Source organism: Oryctolagus cuniculus, chromosome 15, assembly GCF_051225735.1.
Source record: "Oryctolagus cuniculus isolate XC-2025 breed Fujian yellow rabbit chromosome 15, ASM5122573v1, whole genome shotgun sequence".
NCBI lineage: Eukaryota > Metazoa > Chordata > Mammalia > Lagomorpha > Leporidae > Oryctolagus > Oryctolagus cuniculus.
Genome location: NC_142881.1, coordinates 9367675 through 9380524, shown reverse-complemented (window position 1 = coordinate 9380524; position 12850 = coordinate 9367675). Strand labels below are relative to the sequence as shown.

The 12850-nt window shown below is 54.1% G+C and overlaps 1 pseudogene; it reads left to right on the top strand.

Annotated features, from left to right (window-relative positions):
* The first annotated feature begins 3103 nt into the window (after positions 1-3103).
* On the top strand, positions 3104-3608 carry LOC100337922 (elongin-C pseudogene; annotated as a pseudogene).
* The last annotated feature ends 9242 nt before the right edge of the window (positions 3609-12850 follow it).

Genomic DNA, 12850 nt, shown 5'->3' with positions numbered 1-12850 from the left:
AACAAGCATTTAGAACAAGGATTGCCAGGTTGGTAAGGAAAACCTCACTTAAATTTGAATACAACAAATACATTTTTTAAGCATACGTATATCCCAAATAAGATGTGGGGCATATTAGTGCTTAAAAAAAAGTTCGTTGTTTGTCTGAAATTTAAATTTCAGTGGGTGCTTTGGATTTTTATTTGCTAAACTTGGCAACCTCAGGCCTGGATGTGCCAGTCCTGCTTCTAATTAGTAGTGCAGACTTGGGCCACTTAGCTAACCCTTCTGACGGTCGGTCTCCTTTGCAGCATCATGTGGACAACTCCCCACAGCTTCAGAGAAGTCATCAAAACCGGGCTCCAGGGCCCCGCCCTCAGCAGCTGCACCACTCGCCCCTGGATTTCAGGTGCAGCTCGGACTTGCACAGGCTCCGGCACCAGGCTCATCTCCACACCATCGTCCCGGTGCTGGGTTTGCCTGGAACATTTCCCCCACGCACAGCACACACACCCGTGCACCCATGCGCCTACACACCAACAGCACACGCACCCAGGCACCCATGCACCCACACTCGCTCGGCACTGGGCTTCCCTCTGCCAATCCTTTAAGACCCAGCTCTGCATCAGTTCCCTGTCTCGCCCACTGTATTGCTTAACGTTTACTTGTGTTTATCCAAAGGGCAGAGCGAGCGAGCATGAGAGAGCAAGCACAGGCACTTTGGGTTCGCGCCTCAAATGCCCACAACAGCTGCAGCCAGGGGCCCAGAGCTCCATCTGGGTCTCCCACCTGAGTGTCAGGAACCCAACTACTTAAATCATCACCCGTCGCCTCCCAAGGTGTGCACTGGCAGGAAGCTGGGTCAGAAACAGAGGTTGGATCCCACCTCGGGCACTCTGATGTGGGAGGCAGGCGTCCCAAGCAGTGGCTCAACCTGCTCAGCCGTAACCCCCACCCCTCAGCCCGACTTCATTCTCCTGTCCCCCATCCCCAAGGGTGCTAGAGAGCACGCCCTACTCTCCCATAACCCCTTGCTTCCCCACAGTCCTACAGCACGCTTCCCTCTTTGAAGTCCATACTCCTGGTAGACCGTGCTCCGTGGTCACCACGCACAAACGTGAGCTGCCCTTGTTTCCCCCAAAAGCAGGGATCCTGCCCAAAAAGCCGCCATGGTTAGTCACCCCGCCCACAGAACCGCGCCAAGGGTCCCTGCCGCCATTGGCTCCACTTCCAGATAGACTCTTTCCACTCAATGCCTTTGCCCCGTTTTCTCACATTGTTGGCCTGAACCCTGAACCCCATGAGCCACTAAAGAACAGTCTGAGTACAAAAAGAAAATGTAGGGACCCTTGTTTTAAAATTATCGAGAAATTTCACAATGACAATAGCAGAGAGTTCAACTAAGCATGGCCTCTTCCAAGCACAGGGCCCCGGGCAACTGCGCAGGATGGCCCATGAAGCCACCCTGGTCCTCGCTTTCCGTTCGGCACGATAGGCTGCAGGGACCGTCGTCCTCTGCCCCAAGATTTCCACCAGAAAATCTCGGCACCTGCCTGTTCCAGCCTCCTACAGGCCATTCCTGCAGCTGTGTCCAAAGACCCATGAGGAATGGACACTGAAATCCTATGTGATGGTGACTGTGAGAAGCACACACACACCCGTCAATGATTTCAAGTCCAAGTGCACAGCAGGTAAAGGCCCAGAGTGAGCTGCCTGCCAGCTGCCCCCGCTGAGCCAGAGCTCCCTCTCCCACCCTCAGCTTGGGCCAGAGGCAGCAGATGAGCAAAGCTACACGTCATGTTTAACAATCAGTTAGGAAAGCAGCAGGACAAACTTCACAGCGTAAAATAAAGGGCAAAACGCAATAGACACAGCCAACAGAGTCGGGGTCACCCTCTGCCCACAGTGCAAGCCATAACCCATCACCCTGAGTGGGACCTGAGAGGCACCCCAGAGCCCACATGCCAGTGTGAAGTGTGAGTCTTGCTCGCAGGTTGCATGTGTGACACACACACACACACACACACACACTCATGCTACAAACTCGTAGGCACTCCGCACGGCCCTGAGCAGTCCCTGTCTGCTAATAAGGCAGAGGGGACTCCTTTTTTTTTTTTTTCTTAAAGATTTATTTATTTATTTGAAAGTCAGAGTTACACAGAGAGAGGAGAGGCAGAGAGAGAGAGAGAGAGAGAGGTCTTCCATCCACTGGTTCACTCCCCAATTGGCCACAACAGCCAGAGCTGAGCCAATCCGAAGCCAGGAGCCAGGAACTTCTTCTGGGTCTCCCACGCAGGTGCAGGGACCCAAGGACTTGAATCATCTTCTGCTACTTTTCCCAGGCCATAGCAGAGAGCTGGATTGGAAGTAGAGCAGCCGGGACTCAGACTGGCGCCCATATGGGAGCCGACACTGCAGGCAGCGGCTTTACCTGCTACACCATAGTGCTGGCCCCGGAGACTTCTTTTCACCCCAGGAACTCCTGCCCCACCGCCAGCAGCCAAGGCCAGGTGGGAGTTCTCGGCAGCCGAGAAGAAAGGACGTGTGTGACCATAGGAAGGGAGCCAGCCCACGTGCTGCAGGGATACACCTATTCAGACGAGCACTCGCTCCTGCTCCAACCCCGTCAGGCAAGAGCGAGAGGGGCTGACGGTCAGCCACCCCACGGCGCCGCTGGTAGCACGCCAGTCATTCGGAGCTCAAGAACCACAGCAGGTGAGGAAGCAGAGGCTCAACCGGGCCTCCAGCTCACCAAGGCCACCAGGCCTCTGACAAGACAGAGCTGGGTGTGCGCGCTGAGTTTCCGGCTCCAACACCCTGTCTCCTTGCAGCCACCCTCACGGGGCACCTGGTGTGCCCAGACTGACAGCTCCCAATCCCAGGAGACGGAGGGGCCGGCCCATCCCTTGGGGGCCAATCACACAGGAAATGTCTGGTTCATGTTTCAGTCACTTGCAGCCAAAATGTCCATTACTAGAACAAGGAACCCCTTTAATGTTTGTAATCATCTCTGTTGTGTTTTCTGGCCCCGTCATTGCCTGCGAGATTGATGGGGGTCTCAGGACATCGCCGAGCATCAGGGCTGACTCTCCTTTCAGAGAATAAATCATTCTACGGGGGTAGGCCGCTGGGGGGGGGGGGGCGGCCCTGAGTAAGGGCTGTGGCGGTTCGCGGGGACCTGGCTGCGGCGGCTGCGGTGGCTGCGGGGTTGTTGAGAAACGACTAAAGTTTCTGTGGAAGCAAAGTAGAATTTCATAAGAACATAATGGATGGAGAGGAGAAAACGTATGGTGGCTGTGAAGGCCCTGATGCCATGTATGTCAAGTTGATATCTTCTGATGGTCATGAATTTATTGTAAAAAGAGAACATGCACTAACATCAGGAACAATTAAAGCCATGTTGAGTGGCCCAGGTCAGTTTGCTGAAAACGAAACCAATGAGGTCAATTTTAGAGAGATCCCTTCACATGTGCTGTCAAAAGTGTGCATGTATTTTACCTACAAGGTTCACTACACTAACAGCTCCACCGAGATTCCCGAATTCCCAATTGCACCTGAAATCGCACTGGAACTGCTGATGGCTGCGAACTTCCTAGATAGTTAAATAAAATAAATTATAATAAAAAAAAGAGAATAAATCATTCTTCCCTGTTCTGTATTTAGTTAGGAATGATTTCAGCTTTAAGCAACCGAATGCCCAGCTGAAGGTGGCTTACGCTATTCATCTCCCGTAACAGCTGGGCTGGAGATCAGCCATCCTGGGGTTGGTTAGTTCTACGATGGCACCAAAGACCTCAGCCATTTCTACACTTCTTCTCTGCCATCCTACATGTTGGTGAGCCTCCCCTCATGGTCACAAGATGACTGCTGCAGCACCAGGCATTGAGCCCACTTCACAGTGTCCCATCCAAGGAAGGAAGGAAGACGGTGGGAGCAAAAGAGCTCTCTCTGGGAAGGGCATTCCCTGGAGGAAATGCTATTGCCCTTTAATTAGGATGGAAAATATCGCTCTCACACTCCCCAGTACTGGCCACCAGCAGGTCTCATACACCACTCACCAGCAAAGAAGGGTGCGATTTCCATGGACAGTGTAGACCACGCTTAATGTTCTAAGCCTTACCAAGGAGCAAGACAGCATGGCTGGGGGCAGGCCTCTGCTGCAGGAGTGTCTTTAACCCACCTGCTTGGAACTAGAACTTGGAGGCAGGAAAACATAGCAGGCAGGTGAATTCCAGTCTTACCCAAGTCAAGCTCAGCATTTTTTGCTCTTAAATTAAGATCGGAATGAGCCCGAGGGAAAGCACCAAGTTCGACACTATATTTGGATGCCCTGGAGCTGGAGAGACAAGCGAAAGCCAGGGGGCTGGGCCCGGCCCACGCACAGCCGTACCTGCCCCTGGCAATGAACTCTAAAAATAGACCTTTGACAGTCATTTATTCTGAAAAAAGGCCAACTCCACATATGTGATCTCCACTCCCTCCTTGCGACAAATTAATTTTTCATGACGAAGGAGAAACGACAGATACATTTTTGCTTTAGCAGAACAAGGAAAGGTGACATTCTGAATCTTGGAGCTGGCATTTCCTAGCCATGTGGCCTTGGGCAAGCCGGGCCTCTCTTCTGTGTCTCAATGTTCTCATCTGTAGTACAGGGACATGGCGTCCACCCCGCCCGCGAGAGCCACAGCCTGGGCAAGCTGAGCTAGCTCCTCCCAGGTAGTAGGCTCTCTGGGTACGTACTGGGAGCCAGCAACAATCAGCTACGGATGGGGCCCACAACTGCCTGTCTGGGTTACTGTACAAGGTATGGCTTCCACCCGGAGGGGATCACTTAGCAACACGCAGGAAGGCAGTCACGCAACGCATCCTGTGCGTCGGAGCAACGTCCCTCCTCTTGGGAGTGGCAGCTGCATTTTCAAGAAACTCACAAAAGGCGACGCAGCAGCAGCCACACTTTGGATGTGGACAGCAAGTATCCTCCAAGGCGCTGGCTAGATCAGAGCCTTCAGAATCAAGGGTACAGACCCTGGAGCGCCTTCTAGATTCTTCTACCACTCACGCAGAGCTGAGATGCCCACGCAATACCCCGGGCCCGTTCATTTACATCAAACTCCAAATTCATCAGTGGAAAAGAACGTTTCTCATCTGAAATGCTTTTTAACAAGCTACTGTGGTGCTGGTTATAGATCAAGGTAGCTGAAGCCCTGCAGAAGCTACCTCCAGAGAGCGCACGTTGGAAGAACCTTGGGAATGCCAGCTGGGCGCCGCCGGGCGAGTCCTTGGAGCTGGGTGTGAGGACGCGCATGTCAGTCACCGGCAGACAGGAAAAGCTCGGGACATGCTGGGTATCGCTCTAAACGAAAGCCAGAAGTGAGCTTCTCCTTCTCACTCGAAGGCGTTGCCGTTGCCGGCCCGGGCTCCTGGCCTCACCCTCGTGGGTGCCGGAAGAAGACTTGAGACTCCCCGGGTCAGAGACCACGACGTTCATGGCTCACAGTACGCAGCCTGAATTGCCTTTTCATATTGGGCTCCAAGCAAATCTGCCTGACGCTCGAGGTAGCCATTGCTCCACAGGACAGCAAGCAAACTTGCTCTCAGGTCCAGAGGGAGGCAGAGTCTCCCTCGGCTGCTAGTGGACAGATGTCTCTGTGCAGACGGTCTGAGCAGCGCTGAGTGCTCAGCCCACAAGAAGAGACTCAGACTGCAGACGCCCGCAACCCCGGAGAAGGCATGGAAGTCTTGCGTCGCCTGTGACGCACGGCCACTCATGGCCACTCATCTGTGCCATCATCCTGTCCTCAAAACCAGTTCTCGGCCGGCACCGCGGCTCACTAGACTAATCCTCCGCCTTGCGGCACCGGCACCCCGGGTTCTAGTCCCGGTCAGGGCGCCGGATTCTGTCCCAGTTGCCCCTCTTCCAGGCCAGCTCTCTGCTGTGGCCCGGGAAGGCAGTGGAGGATGGCCCAGGTGCTTGGGCCCTGCAGCCGCATGGGAGACCAGGAGAAGCACCTGGCTCCTGGCTTCAGATCAGCAAGGTATGCAGCGGCCATTGGGGGGTGAACCAACAGTAAAGGAAAACCTTTCTGTCTCTCTCTCTCTCTCTCACTGTCTGCTCTGTCAAAAACAAAAACAAAAACAAAACAAACAAACAAACAAACAAACAAAAAACAGTTCTCTCAGCAGGTGTCTCTCCTCCTGAGACCCCTCGCCCCCACGGAGCCCCCTCCCCCCGTCCCCCCCACCACCCACATGCATCATTGTCTCCTGGGCCCTAAAAGGCTGCCACACACTCCCCATGCTCTCACTGCCCAGCCCAGGTTTCCCACGCTGCCGTCTCCGAATGCAGCTCTGACTGTGCCACGCCCCTGACCGAGAACCGCCCGTGGCTCCCACTGCCTCCTGATTAAGTTCTGGTTCCTTCAAGATGCCGAATTCCTTACTAAATGATGAGTATCTTGGGGAGAGAGAGGTTGGGCCCCTCTCATTTCTCAAGCACTTACTGATAATGAGCTTCCTAGCTGATTTTAAACATAAGAGGCACCGTGGCCGGCACTGTGGCGTAGCCGGTAAAGTGCCGGCATCCCATATGAGCACCCGTTCGAATCCAGGCTGCTCCACTTCCAATCCAGCTCTCTGCTGTGACCTGGGAAAGCAGTAGAAGACGGCCCAAGTCCTTGGGCTCCTGCACCCACATGGGAGACCCGGGAGGAGCTCCTGGTTCCTGGCTTCGGATTGGTGCAGCTCCGGCTGTTGCAGCCAATTGGGGAGTGAACCAGTGGATGGGAGACCTCTCTCTCTATGCCTCTGCCTCTCCTTCTCTCTGTGTAACTCTTACTTTCAAATAAATAAATAAATCTTAAAAAAAAAGGCATTGGTGTCATTAATCCTGAGATAAGTTAGAGAGAGAGAAAAAAAAAGTGAGAATAAGTCATTAAACAGTAAGATTTTCCTTTCTATAGTTTTGCTTCTTTTGTTCTGTTGGTGAGGATTTGTGTTTGGGATTGGTGATCACTTACTTGTTCAGTATCTATGGAAACTGGCTCCATCAAAACCTACATCAGATGCCCCGATGGAGGGCTGCTCCCTGAAAGGTGGAGGACCTCTCGCTGGCTACCCCCTTTTCCATGGCTTCTGGCAAGTCCAGGGGGGCTGCTCCCCAGAACTCCTCATACCAAAGACTGCAGCCCTGCACTCAAAGACCAGGTGCCCGAGTGGGCGCTCTTCCTCTCTGATGAGGATGATCACGCTCTGGGGTAAGGTTTTCATCCGCTTCTAGTCTTCCTAACAACGCGGGCCACGTGGAGTGCAAAGATGCACTTGGGGAAGCAACACCGTCCCTTCTGAAGTAGCCTCCACCCGCTGCAGGACAATGACCTGTCGGTGCTGGAACCCAAGGTCAACTCACAGTCAGTGTCAAGCCACAGGCCCGTCCCACACGGACCCAGTGTGGTTTTTGTCTTCCATTTGCTTGCTGTTAGCATCATGTGTTGTTCGGAATCCACCAGGCTCACTAGCACCTCTCTGAAGCATTCGAGTCCTCAGGAATCCCTGTACAACACTAGGATTTTAAACAACAGCTTAGGAAGAGAGCGGTCCCCATCTGTCCTCTCCTTGTCTAAGTCTTGTGCCACCCAAAAGCCCCACCTGCCAGCCTGAAACATCTGGGCAGCTCCCATCTGAGGAAAGACAGCCAGGTCAGCTGCTGCTCCCTCTCATCAAAGCCGCAGAAGCAACCGGCCGAGCCGTCTCCGCAGGGCTGTGCCGGCGCTGGCTGCCACCAGCTCACGAGCACGCATCCTGTGGGTCCCTGCGCTACTCACTATTCGGCGACATTGCTCTGGTGGCTTGAAGTTAGCCACAGTGGGAGTGTTCACACCATGGAAATGGGCAAGCGCTCGGGTCTCCCACCCCCGCCGACGCCTGCTCCCGGAGCCGGCTGTTAAACCCTCACCCGCACACCCCTGTGTACGTGCCAGGCAGCTGCTGGCTTTGCTCACCTTGGCTTCCTCCATGCCCGGGGTTCTTGCTTCGCTGCAGTAACAGCAAAACTTCCCGGATTCCACCAGATGAAAGGCACGGCCTCTCCTGTTGGGAGCTGGGGCTGCCTTCCCTTATCAAGCTTTGTCTTCTAGAACCATCTCTCATTTCTCCCATTAAGGCACTTCCTAAGCCTTTTCCCCCTCGAAATGTGCAATAAAACAAACCAGTCTGTATTACTGTCTCCCTCCAGGCCCCCCGTGAAATTATGTTTTCGGTAGCGGTCTCCTCCACCGGCGGCTGCTGCGAGGGGAGGGCGGCTTCGGCAGGTTTCAGTCAGTGTTTGCATTTGCAGTCTTGCGAGGACTCGCAGTCAAGGACTCCTCCATCTGACGTCTGTTGACCTCGTCACGTTTCTCTGAGGGCTCGCATCTAGTGCGAATCGAAGACACTGACCACGTCTCCGTGTGCACCTGAGCTTGGCTGACAGCTGTACCAGCGCAGAACTGTGGCTTCTCACTTGCCATGGAGAAACAGAAGCAGTGAGCAGCAAACAGGTGGGCAACCAGGCCCGAGCCGATTGCCCAAACATCACGTCCACCCCTCACGTGACCAGAGCCGCCACCCTTCCTTGCACCAGGTCAGAAGGAAATCCACAGGCTGTTTTATTGTGCACGTCCCCAGCCCACAGGTTGGGAATCAAGCCAGCTTTGACCTTGTTTCCAATGTGCAGGAAGGAGCGGCAGTGGCTTGGATGGGGCGACAGAGAAGCCACTGTGGGGTGTGTGCCCTCGTGCACACTGGGAAACCACGAGGGAGCAGGCGTGCAAACGCGCTCGGGGCTCAGGCAGAGCGCGTGAAGGCGTGCTCCGACAGGGCAGATCTGCTGGGTAGATGACAAGAGACAAGGTCACGGGCTCCCCAGTGAATCATCAGAAGTTGCTCCAGCTGCGTCATCAGCCGAAAGGTTAGAGACCCCGCTACAGTGAAAGCCACAGCGAAATGAAGCGAAGGCCTGCTGGAAACCTCGCGTACTCATGTGTCTCTGAACGGTATCCAGATCCATTTCTTTTTCCATTCAAGCAATTTTCAATCCCATTTCCTTTTGCAAACATCATTTCAAGGGGTGCATCGTGTACACGTTATGGGGTGCAGGCCCCAACGGCAGCACTTGCTCTGTGTGTGTGTGTGTGTGTGTGTGTTAAATCACGATGCTTGGCCTTTTCCTAGGCTGGAAGCAACCTTTTACGGGCATAAGTGCACAAGCCAAGTCCCAGTTTGGCAGCGCCAGGGAACGGCTTAGCACCACGGTGTACCCACCCGGGCCAATTTTGCACCACCAGAAAAAGCAGCTTTGTAGCTCGCAAATAAGCTTTGGGATGAAAGCAAGAAACTCCTGACCCACAGTGCAACCTCAGAACCACTGTGCCGAGTGCACGCGGGAGCACGCAGAGATAGAAACTTGGGAGATCATCCCTTCCTGTTTAAAAAAAAAAAAATCAGAGTTCTGGTGTCCAAAAGAACAATCTGGAGGCTAACTACCGATGGCGGCTGTGACACGATTTAGTTAGACAGCGCTGGTGCCAACGCTGTAACAGCCCTGGCCCAGGGCCGTGATCTCCTGCGGCTGCATCTACAGACGTTGCATGTCAGCCTGTGGACCACAGCGTTGCTCCCGAGAGGGAGGGGCTGGGTGGGGGTGGGGGGCAAAGGCAGTGCTGGTGCTTGCATCCTTCTGTCTTCACACCCACAAACCCCCGGGTTCCATGCACTTAACTGTATCTGCCTTATTTAAGCTTAACTGATTTTTTTTTTTTTAAAGAATGATTTAGTCCCATCCTTCTAGTACGGACTGAATCGTGGCCCCTCCCAGATTCGAGTGCTGACGCCCTGACCTGCAGTGTGGCTTTGGCTGGAGGTAAGCGGAGTCTGGTCCTTTTGGGCCGGTGTGACAACACGCTTTCGACCGAGTGACTCTCAAACAGCAGACACTTGTTTTCCCCAAGCTCTGGAGGCCAGGAAGCCCCAGAGCAAGGCACCCGTGTCCGCTCCCCCTTGGCAGCACGCAGGGCTCCCCCTGGCTGTGTCCTTCCAGGGTGGGAGGGTGGCCCGGCTCTGTGGGGCCTGCCACTAGGGTGCTAATCCCATTCCCAAGGGTTCCAACCTCATGACTCTGCCTCCTACGGCCCTGCCTCCCGAGACCACCGTGGTGGGAGTTAGGGTTCAACCTGCTGTGCTCCAAGCCTTCGAGAAGTCACTAAGGCTAAAGCAAGGCAAGACCCTGACCCCACAGAGTCGGCGTCCCTATGAGAGGAGACACTAGAGAGCTTCCTGTGTGTGCATGTACGTGCACGCGTGTGCTCAGAGGAGGGAAAAGAGCCCTCACCAGAAACCAAGCCCTGCTCATACCTTGACCTCATGAGAAAACAAACGGAAGCCACCCAGTCTGCGGCTCCCTGTTAGGGCAACCCCGGCTGACCGAGACTCTTCGCCTTGCAGAAGCACAGATTCAGACCCACACGACCACGTGAAGGGAGCAGGCGGAGGACGAGAATCGTGCACCTGTCGCTCCTTGGTTCTCTGCCCACTGCCATTTAGCAGTTGACAGTGGTCTGCTGTGTTTCATGGATGCGTATTTCCAGACGGGTGGGAAACTATCAGCAAGGACCATGTCTTATGCTTGGACAAGGCCAAAGACAGAGTTTCCCGCATACACATGTGTGTGCAGACACACACGGGCACGCGCACACACACACGCACACACACACACAACTACTAACACTGTGGTGGATGTTGGCCTATAAACCAAGCCAAGGTCCACTACTACTCGTTCTGGTCAGCAGGCAAGAGCAGTCCTGTTCCAGGTGAGGCTCTGGTCTCAGTTTCTAGCCTCGCACCTCAGACATCTGCTGGTGGCCCCTTAGGGTTAGGGGTCTGCAGGTACCCACTTTCCCCCTCCCCTCTTGATCCTTTCCAGGGAGTAAAAACCCACACACACTGGTCCAGGCCAATCAGTCAAGCCCACCCAGTTCCAGTTCTAGGACTGGCTGTGGCTGGAGATATAAGGAATGGGGGGCGGGATACTGGAGTGATGGATCAGTATCTGGGGACTGATCAGAATCAGACGCTAAGCTCATCAGGTCAAGGCCAAAGCTGAGCGTGTGCAGCTACCGGGAAAAGCTGGACTCTGCACAGGAAACGTGGATTGTTTAGGAATGCGAGAAAAATGGGGGACGGGACGGGAGCTGGGAGAAGCCGACAGACTCACAGAACCTCAGTGTCCAGGAGGAGGTGAGTGGGCCCCGCTGCTGGCTGAGGACAGCAGGAGAGGTGGAGCAGGACTGACCACCAGACAGTCAGACCACCGTCAGGACTGCCTTCTGCAACCTGATCCCCGGGCTTTCCTGGGTTGAGTTCCGTCCCCAGCACCTCTCTCCAACAATAAACTCCACGGTCCCTCCAGCTCTTGGGGTCTCCTTAACCCATCTGAGAAAGCAGAGCACACAGAAATGAGCAAGTGTGGACGTGCGCATTCCTGGAGAAGAGTTTTGCCCCCTGGGGAGGAGTTCACGCCCCACGAAGCGTGGATTTCTGCAGAGCCATGAGAGACGGCACAAGGCAGGAGGGAGCTGGCGTCCATGAGACTTGAGGTTTCGCCAAGCAAATGGTCTCATGTGAACCCCTGAACAGACTTCTGACTATTCGGGGCCTCTGGAGCAAGTGACCTGTGCTTGGGGAGGTCACCCAAACTTTCAGGGGTTCTTAACACAGCCTCGGTGCTGGCCTGCACCCATGAGTCTTTGCGTGCATATCCATCTTTCGAAAATGGCTCTATGCCTCGAAATGTCAGGATCATAGAATCCAAGAATTCACTTCTAATTCCACAGAGCCAAAGACTGAAGGCCCAATTTTGGCCCTGGTTCCAACAGTAAAATTCAGTTTCCATGTTGACATTCTAGATTGCTCCTTCTACGTTCTGTTTTCTTAGCAATGAAATCCACAAACCTCCCATTTCTGAACCTCTGCCCGGTTCGGGGAGCTGAAGCATCAAACTGAACTTTATCTTGTGAGGGTTAACAGGTTTGAATCCAAATATAGCCGTCCCGTGTACCTTCCAAGATTTATTGTCTGTTTACGTCCGCGCGCGCACTGACAGAGGTTTCACAGCCTCTGTTTTACCAGAAACCACGCAGACCCAGATACTGCGGCTTTGACAGCACTGATGTTGAAAAGAAATACGTTATTTCTCTGATGTTGCTCGGGAATGGAGTGACCACATGCGCGTGTGTTCCTGGCAAGTGTAGAGGTTGCTAAGTGGGACCAGGGGGCCTGTCTGGCCCCTCGTTGACAAAAGAGGAAGAAGTATGCCCAGCACCACTCTTGTCAGTGGTGAGAGATGCCCAAGGCCTGGGAGCAGAGTGCCTCCCACCGTGCCCTTTTGCCTGCTCTGAACTGCCTGTGATACGGCAGGCGTGCACTGCACGGTAGCCATACCCAAAGCTCTGAGGAAGCACAGGAGGATCCTGGGTTTGGTTTCCTGCCATGCCTCCGCCTGCTCCTCCTCTCAGCACCCAGCAACCTCCCAGGGAGGTTCAACCCAGAAGCACCCTCTAGATTGCCCTGCCTGTGGGACAACCCCAGCATACAGAGCGGCACCCAGCGCTCATTCTACCCTCCTCGTCCTTCTTTTACGTCTATTTGAGTTGCAAAGGCAAGAATGTTAAAAACTACATTTCCCAGCCTCCCCTGCAATGAAAACACTGGACAGGATTGAGTTTCAGCCAATCAGAGGAAGTAACACTTCTGTCCCCTCTCCCCTCCTAAAAAGCTTACTCTGGGAGCCATTTAGTCTGTCAGGAGCAGAGATGGTATCCCTGGTTTCTTGAGTTTCAGG